Here is a 15,332-nt window from a genome sequence, read left to right as displayed (position 1 = left end):
TTGCTCCTGGTGATCTACCCATCTTCCTACTGGTTTTGGTTGGTTGCTTTGGATGGATAAATGGTTTCAGTGGTTGGTTTTTTTGTTCTTGAGCAAGAACAGAGATAAACTATGCACTGTTCCTTGCTGGTTGCTTGATGAATGTTTATCTGGTCGACCTGTGAATTGTTTCTGATGGTTTCTACCCTTTTATACAGACTGCTGGTTCAACATGGCTGTGACACACAATCCTGGCATGGCTTGGTGACTAAGCCATAGTCTTGGCTTGCTGTTGGATGCACAGCAACTCTGTGAGTTGTGTGTTCCTTTGGTGAAACTTGAGCCCATGAGTGGCTCAGGTTTGGTCTGCTGGTGCCTATCTTGGTTCTGGCCAAGTTGTGGACATTGCCAAGTGTCCTTAACACTTGGTTTTAACCCCCTACCTAGTTTCTTTCTGTTTTGCAGGTTGCAATGCTCAAGATGATCCAAGAACAATTCCTCCAAGACACTTAGTGTAGGATCTAGGATAGAATCAAATCCTTGTAATCTTCTTTTACTTTGTTTTATTATTCATCCAATTCTTTAAATAATATTTCATTTATTATTCCATCCATTCTATGACAAATATTGTAAAGACAATGTCTTATGTGTGTATGATCAATAAAGCTCAAATTTTTGGTTATGATCTTATTTGTAAATTTATCATTTACTTATGAATTCTTTGTGTATATATATAATGTGATTTGAATTATAAATTCATAATTCATTTATATATTGTTTATCTATTACTTCTTTTGTTTTAAATTCAAATACGAATTGTCAATTCAAATAATCCCCAAAAACAACAGGTTACAAAAGAGATCATGTCGAAATTCTTAACCTCACATTTCCTAACCCTAATTTCAATGAGAGAGAACCTCGATCCCTCTTAGGTTTTTATGCAGTAAGGCGCGAAAATTTCCCTCGTTTTGCAATGAAATGCACATCCCAATTCTAAATCTACCATTCGGTGTTCCTATGTTCTTGGTTATTACAGCCTCTCCCCCTTAACAGAAACTTCGTCCCGAAGTTGTGATTCAGGTACTTGAATAGTACTGAATAGTACGGGGTAGGATTTTCTGAGATCGTCCTCCTTTTCCCAAGTTGCTTCTCGCTCGGGGTGATGTTCCCATTGTATCTTGCAGTACTTGATCGCCCTATTCCTTAGATTTTTGCAATGTACTTCCAATATTTTCTCAGGTTTTTCCACATAGGTTAGGTCTGATTGCAGTTCTAACTCTTCATGTGAAACTGGATCATCTGGTGCCTTTAAACACTTTCTGAGTTGAGATACATGAAATACGTTGTGAATCAAACTCAACTGCCTAGGTAGTTCTAGCTCAAAAGTTGTTTCTCTGTTATGACTGAGTATCTTGAATGGTCTTATATATCGAGGACTTAACTTTCCTTTCACTCCGAACCACTTTAGTCCTTTCATTGGGCTAACTTTCAAATATACCATGTCTCCCACTTTAGGTTCCCATAATCTTCTTTTCTGGTCGGCATAACTCTTCTGTCGACTCTGAGCTATCTTGAGTCTATCCTGATAACCTCGGTCACTCCTTGTCTCTCCTTGACGTAATCTGGTGCAAACTACTTGTTTTCTCCTGTCTCAGATCAATAGATTGGAGATCTGCACTTCCTTCTGTGCAATGCTTCATACAGTGCCATTTGGATACTACTCTGATAACTATTGTTGTATGAAAACTTTGCTAATGGTATATGGTGTAGGATAACGTTGCATAGAAAACAAAAAATTTCCTACCGTGAACACGCAATCCAAGCCAAGATGCAATCTAGAAGACAGTAGCAACGAGGGGGTATCGAGTCTCACCCTTGAAGAGATTCCAAAGCCTACAAGATGAGGCTCTTGTTGCTGCGGTAGACGTTCACTTGCCGCTTGCAAAAGCGCGTAGAAGATCTTGATCACGATCTCTTCCGGCGCCACAAACGGGCAGCACCTCCGTACTTGGTCACACGTTCGGTTGTTGATGAAGACGACGTCCACCTCCCCGTTCCAGCGGGCAGCGGAAGTAGTAGCTCCTCTTGAATCCGACAGCACAACGGCGTGGTGTCGGTGGTGGTGGAGAAATCCGGTGGAGCTTCGCTTAAGCGTGCGGGATGTGGTGGAGGAGAGAGACCGCTAGGGTTTGGGGAGAGACCCCAAGGCTGAGGCTTGAAGTGGCCAGCCCCCTCTCCTATGCCCCTCATTATATAGGTGGAAGCCCCAAGAGTTCTAGTCCAAGTCTTCGAATAAGACCCCAACACTAAAACCTCCCATATGTGGGAAACCTACTCAAGGAGGGAGTCCTACCCAAGGTGGGACTCCCACCTTTCCTTGTGGTGGGTTGGCCGGCCACCCTAGAGGAGTCCACCTTGGACTCCTCCCCTTTAGGGTTGGCTGGCCATGCAAGGTGGAGTCCCTCCGGGACTCTACTTTCCATGGTGATTTCTTCTGGACTTTTCTAGAACCTTCTAGAACCTACCATAAATGCACCGGATCATTTCCAAACTTGGAATATGACTTCCTATATATGAATCTTATTCTACGGACCATTCCGGAACTCCTCGTGATGTCCGGGATCTCATCCGGGACTCCGAACAAATATTCGAACTCCATTCCATATTCAAGTTCTACCATTTCAACATCAAACCTTAAGTGTGTCACCCTACGGTTCGCGAACTATGCGGACATGGTTGAGTACTCACTCCGACCAATAACCAATAGCGGGATCCGGAGATCCATAATGGCTCCCACATATTCAACGATGACTTCAGTGATGGAATGAACCATTCACATATGATACCAATTCCCTTTGTCACGCGATATTTTACTTGTCCGAGGTTTGATCATCGGTATCACTCTATACCTTGTTCAACCTCGTCTCCTGACAAGTACTCTTTACTCGTACCATGGTATGTGGTCTCTTATGAACTTATTCATATGCTTGCAAAACATTAGACGACATTCCACCGAGAGGGCCCAGAGTATATCTATCCATCATCGGGATGGACAAATCCCACTGTTGATCCATATGCCTCAACTCATACTTTCCGGATACTTAATCCCACCTTTATAACCACCCATTTACGCAGTGGCGTTTGATGTAATCAAAGTACCTTTCCGGTATAAGTGATTTACATGATCTCATGGTCATAAGGACTAGGTAACTATGTATCGAAAGCTTATAGCAAATAACTCAATGACGTGATCTTATGCTATGCTTAATTGGGTGTGTCCATTACATCATTCATATAATGATATAACCTTGTTATTAATAACATCCAATGTTCATGATTATGAAACTAATCATCCATTAATTAACAAGCTAGTTTAAGAGGCATACTAGGGACTTCTTTGTTGTCTACATATCACACATGTACTAATGTTTCGGTTAATACAATTATAGCATGATATATAAACATTTATCATAAACACAAAGATATAAATAATAACCACTTTATTATTGCCTCTAGGGCATATCTCCTTCAGATCTCCCACTTGCACTAGAGTCAATAATCTAGTTTACATTTGTAAAGATATAACACCTTGGCCTTCCGGTGCTTTATCATGTTTTGCTCACGGGAGAAGCTTTAGTCAACGGATCTGACATGCTCAGAAACGTATGTATTTTGCAATTCATTTGCGTCTCAACGCATCACTCATTTTCCAAATGAGTCGGCATCAAATATGTTTGGTCTTCTTGGTGGAACCTTAATTCCGCGGTCTGAAATATGTCACTAATATTGTCATACACAATATAGCTTCAAAGTTCTGACACTATCGGAACTACACCAAGTTCACAAAGAACTTCTTGACTTAACATCCTCAATCATTGTCAAAACAATGACATACTCTGCCTACTTTTGTAGAATCCGTCACAATATTTAGAACTCTTCTAAATCTAGCATTGTGCTACTTTTAAATAACACTTAGCCTAATTGAGATTGAAATTTATTTTTATATGTGACCAAACCAATATCGGTGCAACACCTTACAACGATTTGTTTGCCATTACCTCATATAAAACTATATATGTATCCTTGGTTCTTCTAAAGCACACAGGGATATTCTTACTGTTTGTCCAATGATCATTACATGAATCATTCTGGTATATGCTCCTAACATTTTAGAGCATAGGACATCTGATTTTGTACATATTATTCGTGATCTAAAATCACTCATGTGTTTTTACTCATCGAGTGTCAATTACACTCAAGTCTTGTTAAACCTTCGCATGAAAATAACACCTTCTTAATATTTCTATATTGAACTACTTCAATATCCATTCTATGTACTTTGACTTAAACTTATTATGTGTTTCAATCTATCTTCATAGATCTTGACACTAAATATGTCTTAGTCCATATCCTTTCATTAAAGTTAATTCTCAATGAAACCTTTTAATCAAGTATATAATTACATCATTTATAACAAACTATATGTCATCTACATAAAGTATTATAAATATGTCTTAGCGCTCCCACTTAATTTCTTGCAAATGCAACCATCTTCATCGTTTCTAATGAAATCAAAAACTTTTGACTATTTCATTCGGTGAAGATTCCAACTCCGTGATACTCACTTCATCCAATTGAAGTTCGTATACCTATCTAGTATTTCACGGATTAGCAAAACTCTTGGTTTGTATCTTGTATACACCTTTAATACACACTTCTGTTAAGTAATGTATTTTGCCATCCTACTAGCATATCTCATAAAAGAAATATGTAGTGATTACTAGAATAATCCACATAGACTATAAGCATTGCTACGGAAGATCTAATTTTATCATAGTCAACTCTTTGAACTTTGTCGTAAACAACTTTTCGACAAGTCGAGCTTCTTCAAGGATATTTCATCCAAGTCCATCAATTTTATAGATCCTCTTACTTTCAAAAAATATTCAACTATCTTGGATTTCATGGCGTATAGCCATTTTAACGGAGTCAGGGCCCATCATAACTTCTTTTGTTTGTATTTGGTTTATCATTGTTCAAATCAATCCTTTGTCCACAAATCATTTATTTTATCACAAAGTAAACCATACCTATAAGGTTCAATATGTACTTCGATCTCCATGGCTATAACACTTTGTAGTCATGGGAGCCATGATCGTCGTGGCCGCTTCCGGAATCAATTTCCGATGCTGCGCTACTTTGATCATTATGCTCATGTTCATAAAACTTATCAAGTTCTATTGTCCTCCCACTCAAATACTTCGCTAGAAACAATTTCTTGGAAATAAGTAAGTAACATTAACAAACACTTTTGTCTTTTACTTCATTGTGAAAAGAATTCCCAATCAATTCTTTGGGATAACCAACAAAGACATTTATCCGATTTTGGTTGTAAACTTATTTACTTATGCTATGCATACCAAAATTTAAGAAAAGACTATTAGGGTTCATACCCATGTCATAACTCGTATGATGTCATTTCAACGGATCATGATGATGCTCTATTTAGTGTAAAAGCGGTAGTCTCTAAAGCATAATCCACAAAAATATAATGGCATCAATATTTTATCTCATCATTCATCCAACAAGGTTTGGATACATTTCTCGGATACTTCATCATCACTATGATACTCCAAGAAACGTGAGTTGTATAACTCTTTTAGATGTTCACTAAAACTCATAATTCAAATATTTCCACCATGATCCAATCATAGATATTTGATTTTTCTATTACGATGATTTCCACTTCATGCTGAAATTTATTTGAATCCATTCAAATGTTTCAAACTTCTTCCTTATTGAACATATCCACATATATATACTCAATTCATTGTTGGAAGTTTTCATGAAGTAGAAGAATCTCCCGCACACAACTATGCCCAGTGAACCACATACATCATCATGTATTTCTCCACTAAGTTAGTTGCCCGTTCAACTCTTGGCCTATGAACGGTATTTTAGTCATTATCTTTAGAAAAGATTTGCAAGCGTCAAATGATTCAAAAAATCAAATGACTCCAAAAATCCATTTGCATGGAGTTCCTTCATGCGTTCCTTTCCAACATGACCTAAATGGCGGTTCCACAAATAAGTGGAACTCTTAATCATTTGCCTTATGGCATTTTAGTGTCAGTATTATGTATGTGTGATTCACCATTAAGATTTATAATAACTTATCCATTGTACATGGAGTAATGTCATAATTTGAACAACTCATTGTTTTCATTTGACCAGAGCAAAATAACAATTATTAAGTTCTTTATTATAAATTCTAAGGGCTAGATAGAATGCCAACGATGAACATAATAACACTTTATTTTTGTTCCAGACGTGCATTCCTATCATATTCCTTGTCATTCACTTAGGCCATTGTATTCTTGTATTGCGTTGTTTTGTATGACACTTCATACCAACCAATATGGTACAAATACCCAAGAATTTCATTGTGTGACCTAACTAGGAATACAACCATAACATGTATATCATTTATATACACCTGAGCTAGACTTTCTAGTCTTTTCTTTCTTTTGCCAATAATCTTTTGTAGTTTCTCTTTTAGCTTTCCTCATTATTCAGAAAAACACTTCAACATCATTAACTTCTAGGTTTGTTGGTCAAATACCAATAACCTTGAGGTTCTTACTTTGAAGTTGATCATCATATGACAAGTGTTCCAGATTTCACTATTAGTAATTTTGTAATATGATGAACAATTTCACTCATAATTTTATCCATTATATCATGATGACTTTCCGAGATCATGTATGTACATGCTAGGCTTGTAAAGTTTAACCTCAGTATTCGCATGTGCAAATCTGGCTTGCACCCGTTGTATGCACACGTAGAATCTATAACACCCGATCATCACGTGATGCTTCGATACGACGAGTCTTAGCAACGGTGCATACTAAGGACGATTACTTCATGGATATGCGAATATTGTTAGTGCCCCAATAGTTGGAGGATTGGGACGCGCCTTGCGTCTTCAACCTTCGTACATTCCCATAAAACTTATGAGTTTATGTAGTCTCACCAAATTATACTCTATCATCTTGCAATAAGGTCTTAGATATCACATATATCTCATACCTTGATTATTTCTGAAAACTAAATTTTCAGCTCCTTACTTTTCAAACAGATTTGAACTTCAAGTTTCACGGAGACAAGATAACTTTAGGTACTAATTGAAACCATAGCTCTTTGAATCAACAATGTGAGGTTTACTAAAAGTTTGCAATAGGACTTAATCATTTCTTGATTCATTAACAATACGGTATCAATCCGTAAAGTTTCTTATCAGATTTTAACAGTATTTCTGTTATCACCAGAATTTGACCGAGTCAGAGGTGGGCCGCGATCAAGATGGGTTTGAAGAATATACATGGAAGAAATACGTGAATCGGCCTTGTGTACCAAGTTTGGGCTAATTGCCCGTGTGTCTGTACTATAGTAGGATACGTGTTGGTTAGGAATTAGAGTTTTACCCGTGCACCGTTAGGTGCACGCTCGGATTAGAAAGTCCCCTGGACTATAAATATGTATCTAGGGTTTATGAAATAAACAACAACCAACGTTCAACACAAACAAATCTCGGCGCATCGCCAACTCCTTCGTCTCGAGGGTTTCTCCGGTAGCACCATGCTGCCTAGATCGCATCTTGCGATCTAGGCAAGACAAGCCTACCTACGTTGTTCATGCGTTGCTCGTGCTGAAGCCTTTTTGATGGCGAGCAACGTAGTTATCTTAGATGTGTTAGGGTTAGCATTGTTCTTCGTATCATATGCTGACGTAGTGCAACCCTTATACATCTAGCCGCCCTTACACCTATCGTCTTAGGTGTAGGGGCGGCACCCCGCTTGATCATAGTTTAGTAGATCCGATCCGTTACGGTTGCTCCTTGTTCTGCAAGGATTAGTTTAATATCCGCAATAGTTAGGCCTTACAAAGGGTTGGAGGATCCAGCGGCATGTAGGGTGTAGTTTGCTAGCCCTAGACAGGATGTTCCGGGGATCAACCTCGTGTTGGTTTTTAGGCCCTATCTAGGATCGGCTTACGGACACCGTACGCGAGCGCGAGGCCCAATCGTGAGTAGGATGATCCGATTATGCGGTGAAAACCCTAAATCGTCGTAAATCGCATTAGCTTTATCTTGATCAAGCAGGACCACCATATATTCGGACACCTTGTACGAATCATGGGTGGATCGGCTCTTTGAGCCGATTCACGGGATAACCCGAGAGCCGATCGAGGCTCGTATTTAACGTTTACGTGTATGCCATGCAGAAACTAAGCGAGGCATCATCCAACACCTTCCCGACCGGGTATAGGTCAGGTGGCACGCCCTTGCGATAGCATCGGACGTGTGACCAGGAGGCTTTGCGGGCCGTCGCTCTGAGGGACTGGGGCCAGCCGCAGCCCTAGTTGTTCCCGGCTCTACGGTGTTGCCAGTCGCTGCCCGCCGGTGGGTTTCTGACCGCAACAATTTCTATCTCAATAACAAGACTAGCGCATAGTAGAAAACGGATGCCAATACTACAAAAAATAATTCAAAATACTACTCAGACTATGTTTATGATAATTAGTTCATGTTCTAATCTTATTACTAATGAACTCCCACTTAATACAACATCCCTCATAGTTGTTAAGTGGTACACGATCCAAATCCACTACACCAAAACCGATCATCACGTGAGATGATGTAGCTTCAATGGTGAACATCAACATGTTGATCATATCATCCATATGACTCGTGTTCAACCTTTCGGTTTCCGTTGTCCCGAGGCCATGTCTCGTACATGCTAGGCTCGTCAAGCAAACCCAAGTATTCCGCGTGTGCAACATGGCTTACACCCGTTGTATATGAACGTTGAATCTATCACATCCGATCATCACGAGATGCTTCGAAACGACGAACTTTGGCAACGGTGCATACGAGGGGAGAACACTTTATTATCTTGATATTAATGTGAGGGATCATCTTATAATGCTACCGTCGCGATCTAAGCAAAACAAGATGCATAAAGGATTAACATCACATGCAGTTCATATGTGATATGATATGGCCCTTTTGTCTTTGCGCCTTTGATCTTCATCTCCAAAGCACGGACATGATCTTCATCATCTTTGGGCATGATCTCCATCATCGTCGGCGTAGCGTCAAGGTCCATGGCGCCGTCTTCATGGTTGTTCACCTCATGTAGCAATTATTACAACTACTTTGAAATACTACTCAACATGAAATTTAAAGACAACCATAAGGCTCCTGCCGGTTGCTGATACGTCTCCGACGTATCGATAATTTCTTATGTTCCATGCCACATTATTGATGATATCTACATGTTTTATGCACATTATATGTCATATTTATGCGTTTTCCGGAACTAACCTATTGACGAGATGCCGAAGGGCCGGCTCTCGTTTTCGCTGTTTTTGGTTCCGAAATCCTAGTAAGGAAATATTCTCGGAATCGGACGAAATCAAGACCCAAGCATCCTATTTTTCCACGAAGCTTCCGGAACACCCGGGAAGGACCGGAGGGGGCCACGAGCCCACTGCACCATAGGCCGGCGCGGCTCGGGTGTGGCCCGCGCCACCCTATGGTGTCGCCGCCTCTTCGACCCTCTCGACGCCGCCTCTTCGCCTATAAGAAGCCCCCGGACCTAAAACCTCGATACGGAAAAGCCACGGTACGAGAAACCTTCCGCAGCCGCCGCCATCGCGAAGCCAAGATCCGGGGGACAGGAGTCTCCGTCCCGGCACGCCGCCGGGCGGGGAAGTGCCCGGAAGGCTCCTCCATCGACACCACCGCCATCTTCATCAACGCTGCTGTCTCCCATGAGGAGGGAGTAGTTCTCCATCGAGGCTCGGGGCTGTACCGGTAGCTATGTGGTTCATCTCTCTCCTATGTGCTTCAATACAATAGTCTCATGAGCTACCTTACATGATTGAGATTCATATGATGATGCTTGTAATCTAGATGTCGTTATGCTAGTCAAGTGAATTTTACTTATGTGATCTCCGGAGACTCCTTGTCCCACGTGTGTAAAGGTGACAAGGTGTGCACCTTGTGGGTCTCTTAGGCTATATTTCACGTAATACTTATTCACCGTTATGAATGGCGTAGTGAAGTGCTTATTTATATCTCTTTATGATTGCAATGTGTTTTGTATCACAATTTATCTATGTGCTACTCTAGTGATGTTATTAAAGTAGTTTTATTCCTCCCGCACGGTGTAATGGTGACAGTGTGTGCATCCGTGTTAGTACTTGGCGTAGGCTATGATTGTGATCTCTTGTAGATTATGAAGTTAACTATTGCTATGATGGTATTGATGTGATCTATTCCTCCTACATAGTGTGAAGGTCACAAGGTGCATGCTCGTGTTAGTACTTGGTTTAGTCGTGTTGATCTTTCATGCACTCTAAGGTTATTTAAATATGAACATTGAATTGTGGAGCTTGTTAACTCCGGCATTGAGGGTTCGTGTAATCCTACGCAATGTGTTCATCATCCAACAAGAGAGTGTAGAGTATGCATTTATCTATTCTGTTATGTGGTCAATGTTGAGAGTGTCCACTAGTGAAAGTGTAATCCCTAGGCCTTGTTCCTAAATATCGCTATCGCTGCTTGTTTACTCGTTTTATCGCGTTACTACTGCTACCATATTACCACCATCAACTACACGCCAGCAAGCTATTTTCTAGCACCGTTACTACTGCTCATATTCATTCATACCACTTGTATTTCACTATCTCTTCGCCGAACTAGTGCACCTATTAGGTGTGTTGGGGACACAAGAGACTTCTTGCTTTGTGGTTGCAGGGTTGCTTGAGAGGGATATCTTTGACCTCTTCCTCCCCGAGTTCGATAAACCTTGGGTGATCCACTTAAGGGAAAGTTGTCGCTGTTCTACAAACCTCTGCTCTTGGAGGCCCAACACTCGTCTACAAGAATAGAATCTCCCGTAGACATCAAGCTATTTTCTCGGCGCCGTTGCCGGGAGGAAAGGTAAAAGGTACTCACACTCCGGATCTCGGCTACTAAGCTATTTTCGCCGCTCGTAAGTACTCGAAGCTATTTCCTTTAGATCCTGCAATTGCATCTTTTTGTTTCTTGTTTACACTAGTTAGGCATAATGGACACCAATGAGCTTCTTATTCTATTTCCTCGATTTAAAACATGGATTGTTTGATGCGAAAATTAAAAAACCTATGAAATCTTATTTGCATGCTGGTAATAATATTAGTATGAACGCTTTGAACACCATTGTTGCTAATGATATGGAAAATTCTAAGCTTGGGGAAGCTGGTTTTGATGAGCATGATCTTTTTAGTCCCCCAAGCATTGAGGAGAAAATTTACTTTGATGATACTTTGCCTCCTATTTATGATGATTATAATGATATTGGTCTTTTAGTACCGCCTGTTATGGAGGATAAATTTGATTATGATTACAATATGCCTCCTATATTTGATGATGAGAATAATAATGATAGCTACTTTGTTGAATTTGCTCCCACTATTACTAATAAAATTGACTATGCCTATGTGGAGAGTAATAATTTTATGCATGAGACTCATGATAAGAATGCTTGATGTGATAGTTATATTGTTGAGTTTGCTCATGATGCTACTGAAAATTATTATGAGAGAGGAAAATATGGTTGTAGAAATTTTCATGTTACTAAAATGCCTCTCTATGTGCTGAAATTTTTGAAGCTACACTTGTTTTATCTTCCTATGCTTGTCACTTTGCTCTTCATGAACTTGTTTATTTACAAGATTCCTATGCATAGGAAGCATGTTAGACTTAAATTTGTTTTGAATTTGCCTCTTGATGCTCTCTTTTGCTTCCAATACTATTTCTTACGAGTGCATCATTAAAACTGCTGAGCCCATCTTAATGGCTATAAAGAAAGAACTTCTTGGGAGATAACCCATGTGTTATTTTGCTACAGTACTTTGTTTTATATTTGTGTCTTGGAAGTTGTTTACTACTGTAGCAACCTCTCCTTATCTTAGTTTTGTGTTTTGTTGTGCCAAGCAAAGTCGTTGATAGAAAGGTTGATACTAGATTTGGATTATCGCGCAGAAACAGATTTCTTTGCTGTCACGAATCTGGGTCTAATTCTCTGTAGGTAACTCAGAAAATTATGCCAATTTACGTGAGTGATCCTCAGATATGTACGCAACTTTCATTAAATTTGGGCATTTTCATTTGAGCAAGTCTGGTGCCTCAATAAAATCCATCTTTACGGACTGTTCTGTTTTGACAGATTCTGCCTTTTATTTCGTATTGCCTCTTTTGCTATGTTGGATGAATTTCTTTGATCCATTAATGTCCAAGTAGCTTTATGCAATGTCCGGAAGTGTTAAGAATGATTGTGTCACCTCTGAATATGTTAATTTTTATTGTGCACTAACCCTCTAATGAGTTGTTTCGAGTTTGGTGTGGAGGAAGTTTCCAAGGGTCAAGAGAGGAGGATGATATACTATGATCAAGAAGAGTGAAAACTCTAAGCTTGGGGATGCCCCGGTGGTTCACCCCTGCATATTTCAAGAAGACTCAAGCGTCTAAGCTTGGGGATGCCCAAGGCATCCCCTTCTTCATCGACAACATTATAAGGTTCCTCCCCTGAAACTATATTTTTATTCGGCCACATCTTATGCACTTTGCTTGGAGCGTCGGTTTGTTTTTGTTTTTGTTTTTGTTTGAATAAATGCTTGTGTGGGAGAGAGACACGCTCCGCTGGTTCATATGAACACATGTGTTCTTCGCTTTATCTTTTAGTGTTCATGGCGAAGGTTAAAACTGCTTCGTTCATTTTTATATGGTTGGAAACGGAAAATGCTACATGTAGTAATTGGTATGATGTCTTAAATAATGTGATACTTGGCAATTGTTGTGCTCTTGTTTAAGCTCTGGCATCATATACTTTGCACCTATTAGTGAAGAAATACATAGAGTTTGTTAAAATTTGGTTTGCGTGAGTGGTTTCTCTAGAGTCTAGATATTTTCTAGTGAGGTGTTTGAACAACAGGGAAGACGATGTATAGTCTTATAATGCTTGTAATATGTCTTTTATGTAAGTTTTGATGTACTAGTTTATGCTTGTGTTTGCTTCAAACAACCTTGCTAGCCTAAGCCTTGTATCGAGAGGGAATACTTCTCATGCATCCAAAATCCTTGAGCCAAACACTATGCCATTTGTGTCCACCATACCTACCTACTACATGGTATTTTTCCGCCATTCCAAAGTAAATTGCTTGAGTGCTACCTTTAAACAATTCAAAATTTATCATCTCTGATTTGTGTCAATGTTTTATAGCTCATGAGGAAGTATGTGGTGTTTATCTTTCAATCTTGTTGGGCAACTTTCACCAATGGACTAGTGGCTTCATCCGCTTATCCAATAATTTTGCAAAAAGAGTTGGCAATGGGATTCCCGGTCCCAAATTAATTAACAAAAAAATAGACACTCCTCCATGGTATGTGATTGTTGGACGGCACCCGAAGGATTCGGTTAGCCATGGCTTGTGTAAGCAAAGGTTGGGAGGAGTGTCATCATAATAAAACTAAAATAAAAAGGCACTCCTTCATGGTATGAGATTGTTGGCAGGCACCCGAGGATTCAGTTAGCCATGGTTTGTGAAAGAAAGGTTGGAAGGAGTGCCACCCAAAAATAAAAATAATTCATGGGAGCCGCTCTTTGAAGGTTTGTCTGGCAAGGGGGTTAGAGTACCCGCTACCATTCGTTGACAACAACACACACCTCTCAAAACTTTATTTTTATGCTCTCTTTATGTTTTCAAAATCAAAGCTCTAGCACAAATATAGCAATCGATGCTTTCCTCTTTGAAGGACCATTCTTTTACTTGTATGTTGAGTCAGTTCACCTATCTCTCTCCACCTCAAGAAACAAACACTTGTGTGAACTGTGCATTGATTCCTACATACTTGCATATTGCACTTGTTATATTACTTTGCACTGACAAACTATCATTGAGATATACATGTTATAAGTTGAAAGCAACCGCTGAAACTTAATCTTCCTTTGTGTTGCTTCAATACCTTTACTTTGATTTATTGCTTTATGAGTTAACTCTTATGCAAGACTTATTGATGCTTGTCTTGAAAGTACTATTCATGAAAAGTCATTGCTTTATGATTCAGCTTGTTTACTCATGTCATTACCATTGTTTTGATCGCTGCATTCATTACATATGTTTACAATATGATCAAGTTTATGATGGCATGTCACTCCAGAAATTATCTTTGTTTATCGTTTACCTGCTCGGGACGAGCAGAACTAAGCTTGGGGATGCTGATACGTCTCCGACGTATCGATAATTTCTTATGTTCCATGCCACATTATTGATGATATCTACATGTTTTATGCACATTATATGTCATATTTATGCGTTTTCCGGAACTAACCTATTGACGAGATGCCGAAGGGCCGCTCTCGTTTTCTCGCTGTTTTTGGTTCCGTAAATCCTAGTAAGGAAATATTCTCGGAATCGGACGAAATCAAGACCCAAAGCATCCTATTTTTCCACGAAGCTTCCGTAACACCCGGAAGGACCGGAGGGGGCCACAGGCCCACTGCACCATAGGCCGGCGCGGCCTGGGTGTGGCCCGCGCCACCCTATGGTGTCACCGCCTCTTCGACCCTCTGACGCCGCCTCTTCGCCTATAAGAAGCCCCTAGACCTAAAACCTCGATACGGAAAAGCCACGGTACGAGAAACCTTCCAGAGCCGCCGCCATCGCGAAGCCAAGATCTGGGGGATAGGAGTCTCTGTCCCGGCACGCCGCCGGGGCGGGGAAGTGCCCCCGGAAGGCTCCTCCATCGACACCACCGCCATCTTCATCAACGCTGCTGTCTCCCATGAGGAGGGATCGGAGTAGTTCTCCATCGAGGCTCGGGGCTGTACCGGTAGCTATGTGGTTCATATCTCTCCTATGTGCTTCAATACAATAGTCTCATGAGCTGCCTTACATGATTGAGATTCATATGATGATGCTTGTAATCTAGATGTCGTTATGCTAGTCAAGTGAATTTTACTTATGTGATCTCCGGAGACTCCTTGTCCCACGTGTGTAAAGGTGACAAGTGTGTGCACCGTGTGGGTCTCTTAGGCTATATTTCACGGAATACTTATTCACCGTTATGAATGGCGTAGTGAAGTGCTTATTTATATATCTTTATGATTGCAATGTGTTTTGTATCACAATTTATCTATGTGCTACTCTAGTGATGTTATTAAAGTAGTTTTATTCCTCCTCGCACGGTGTAATGGTGACAAGTGTGTGCATCCGTGTTAGTACTTGGCGTAGGCTATGATTGTGAT

This window comes from Lolium rigidum, chromosome 3, assembly GCF_022539505.1.
Source record: "Lolium rigidum isolate FL_2022 chromosome 3, APGP_CSIRO_Lrig_0.1, whole genome shotgun sequence".
Lineage (NCBI taxonomy): Eukaryota > Viridiplantae > Streptophyta > Magnoliopsida > Poales > Poaceae > Lolium > Lolium rigidum.
Note: the sequence above shows the minus strand (reverse complement) of the source record.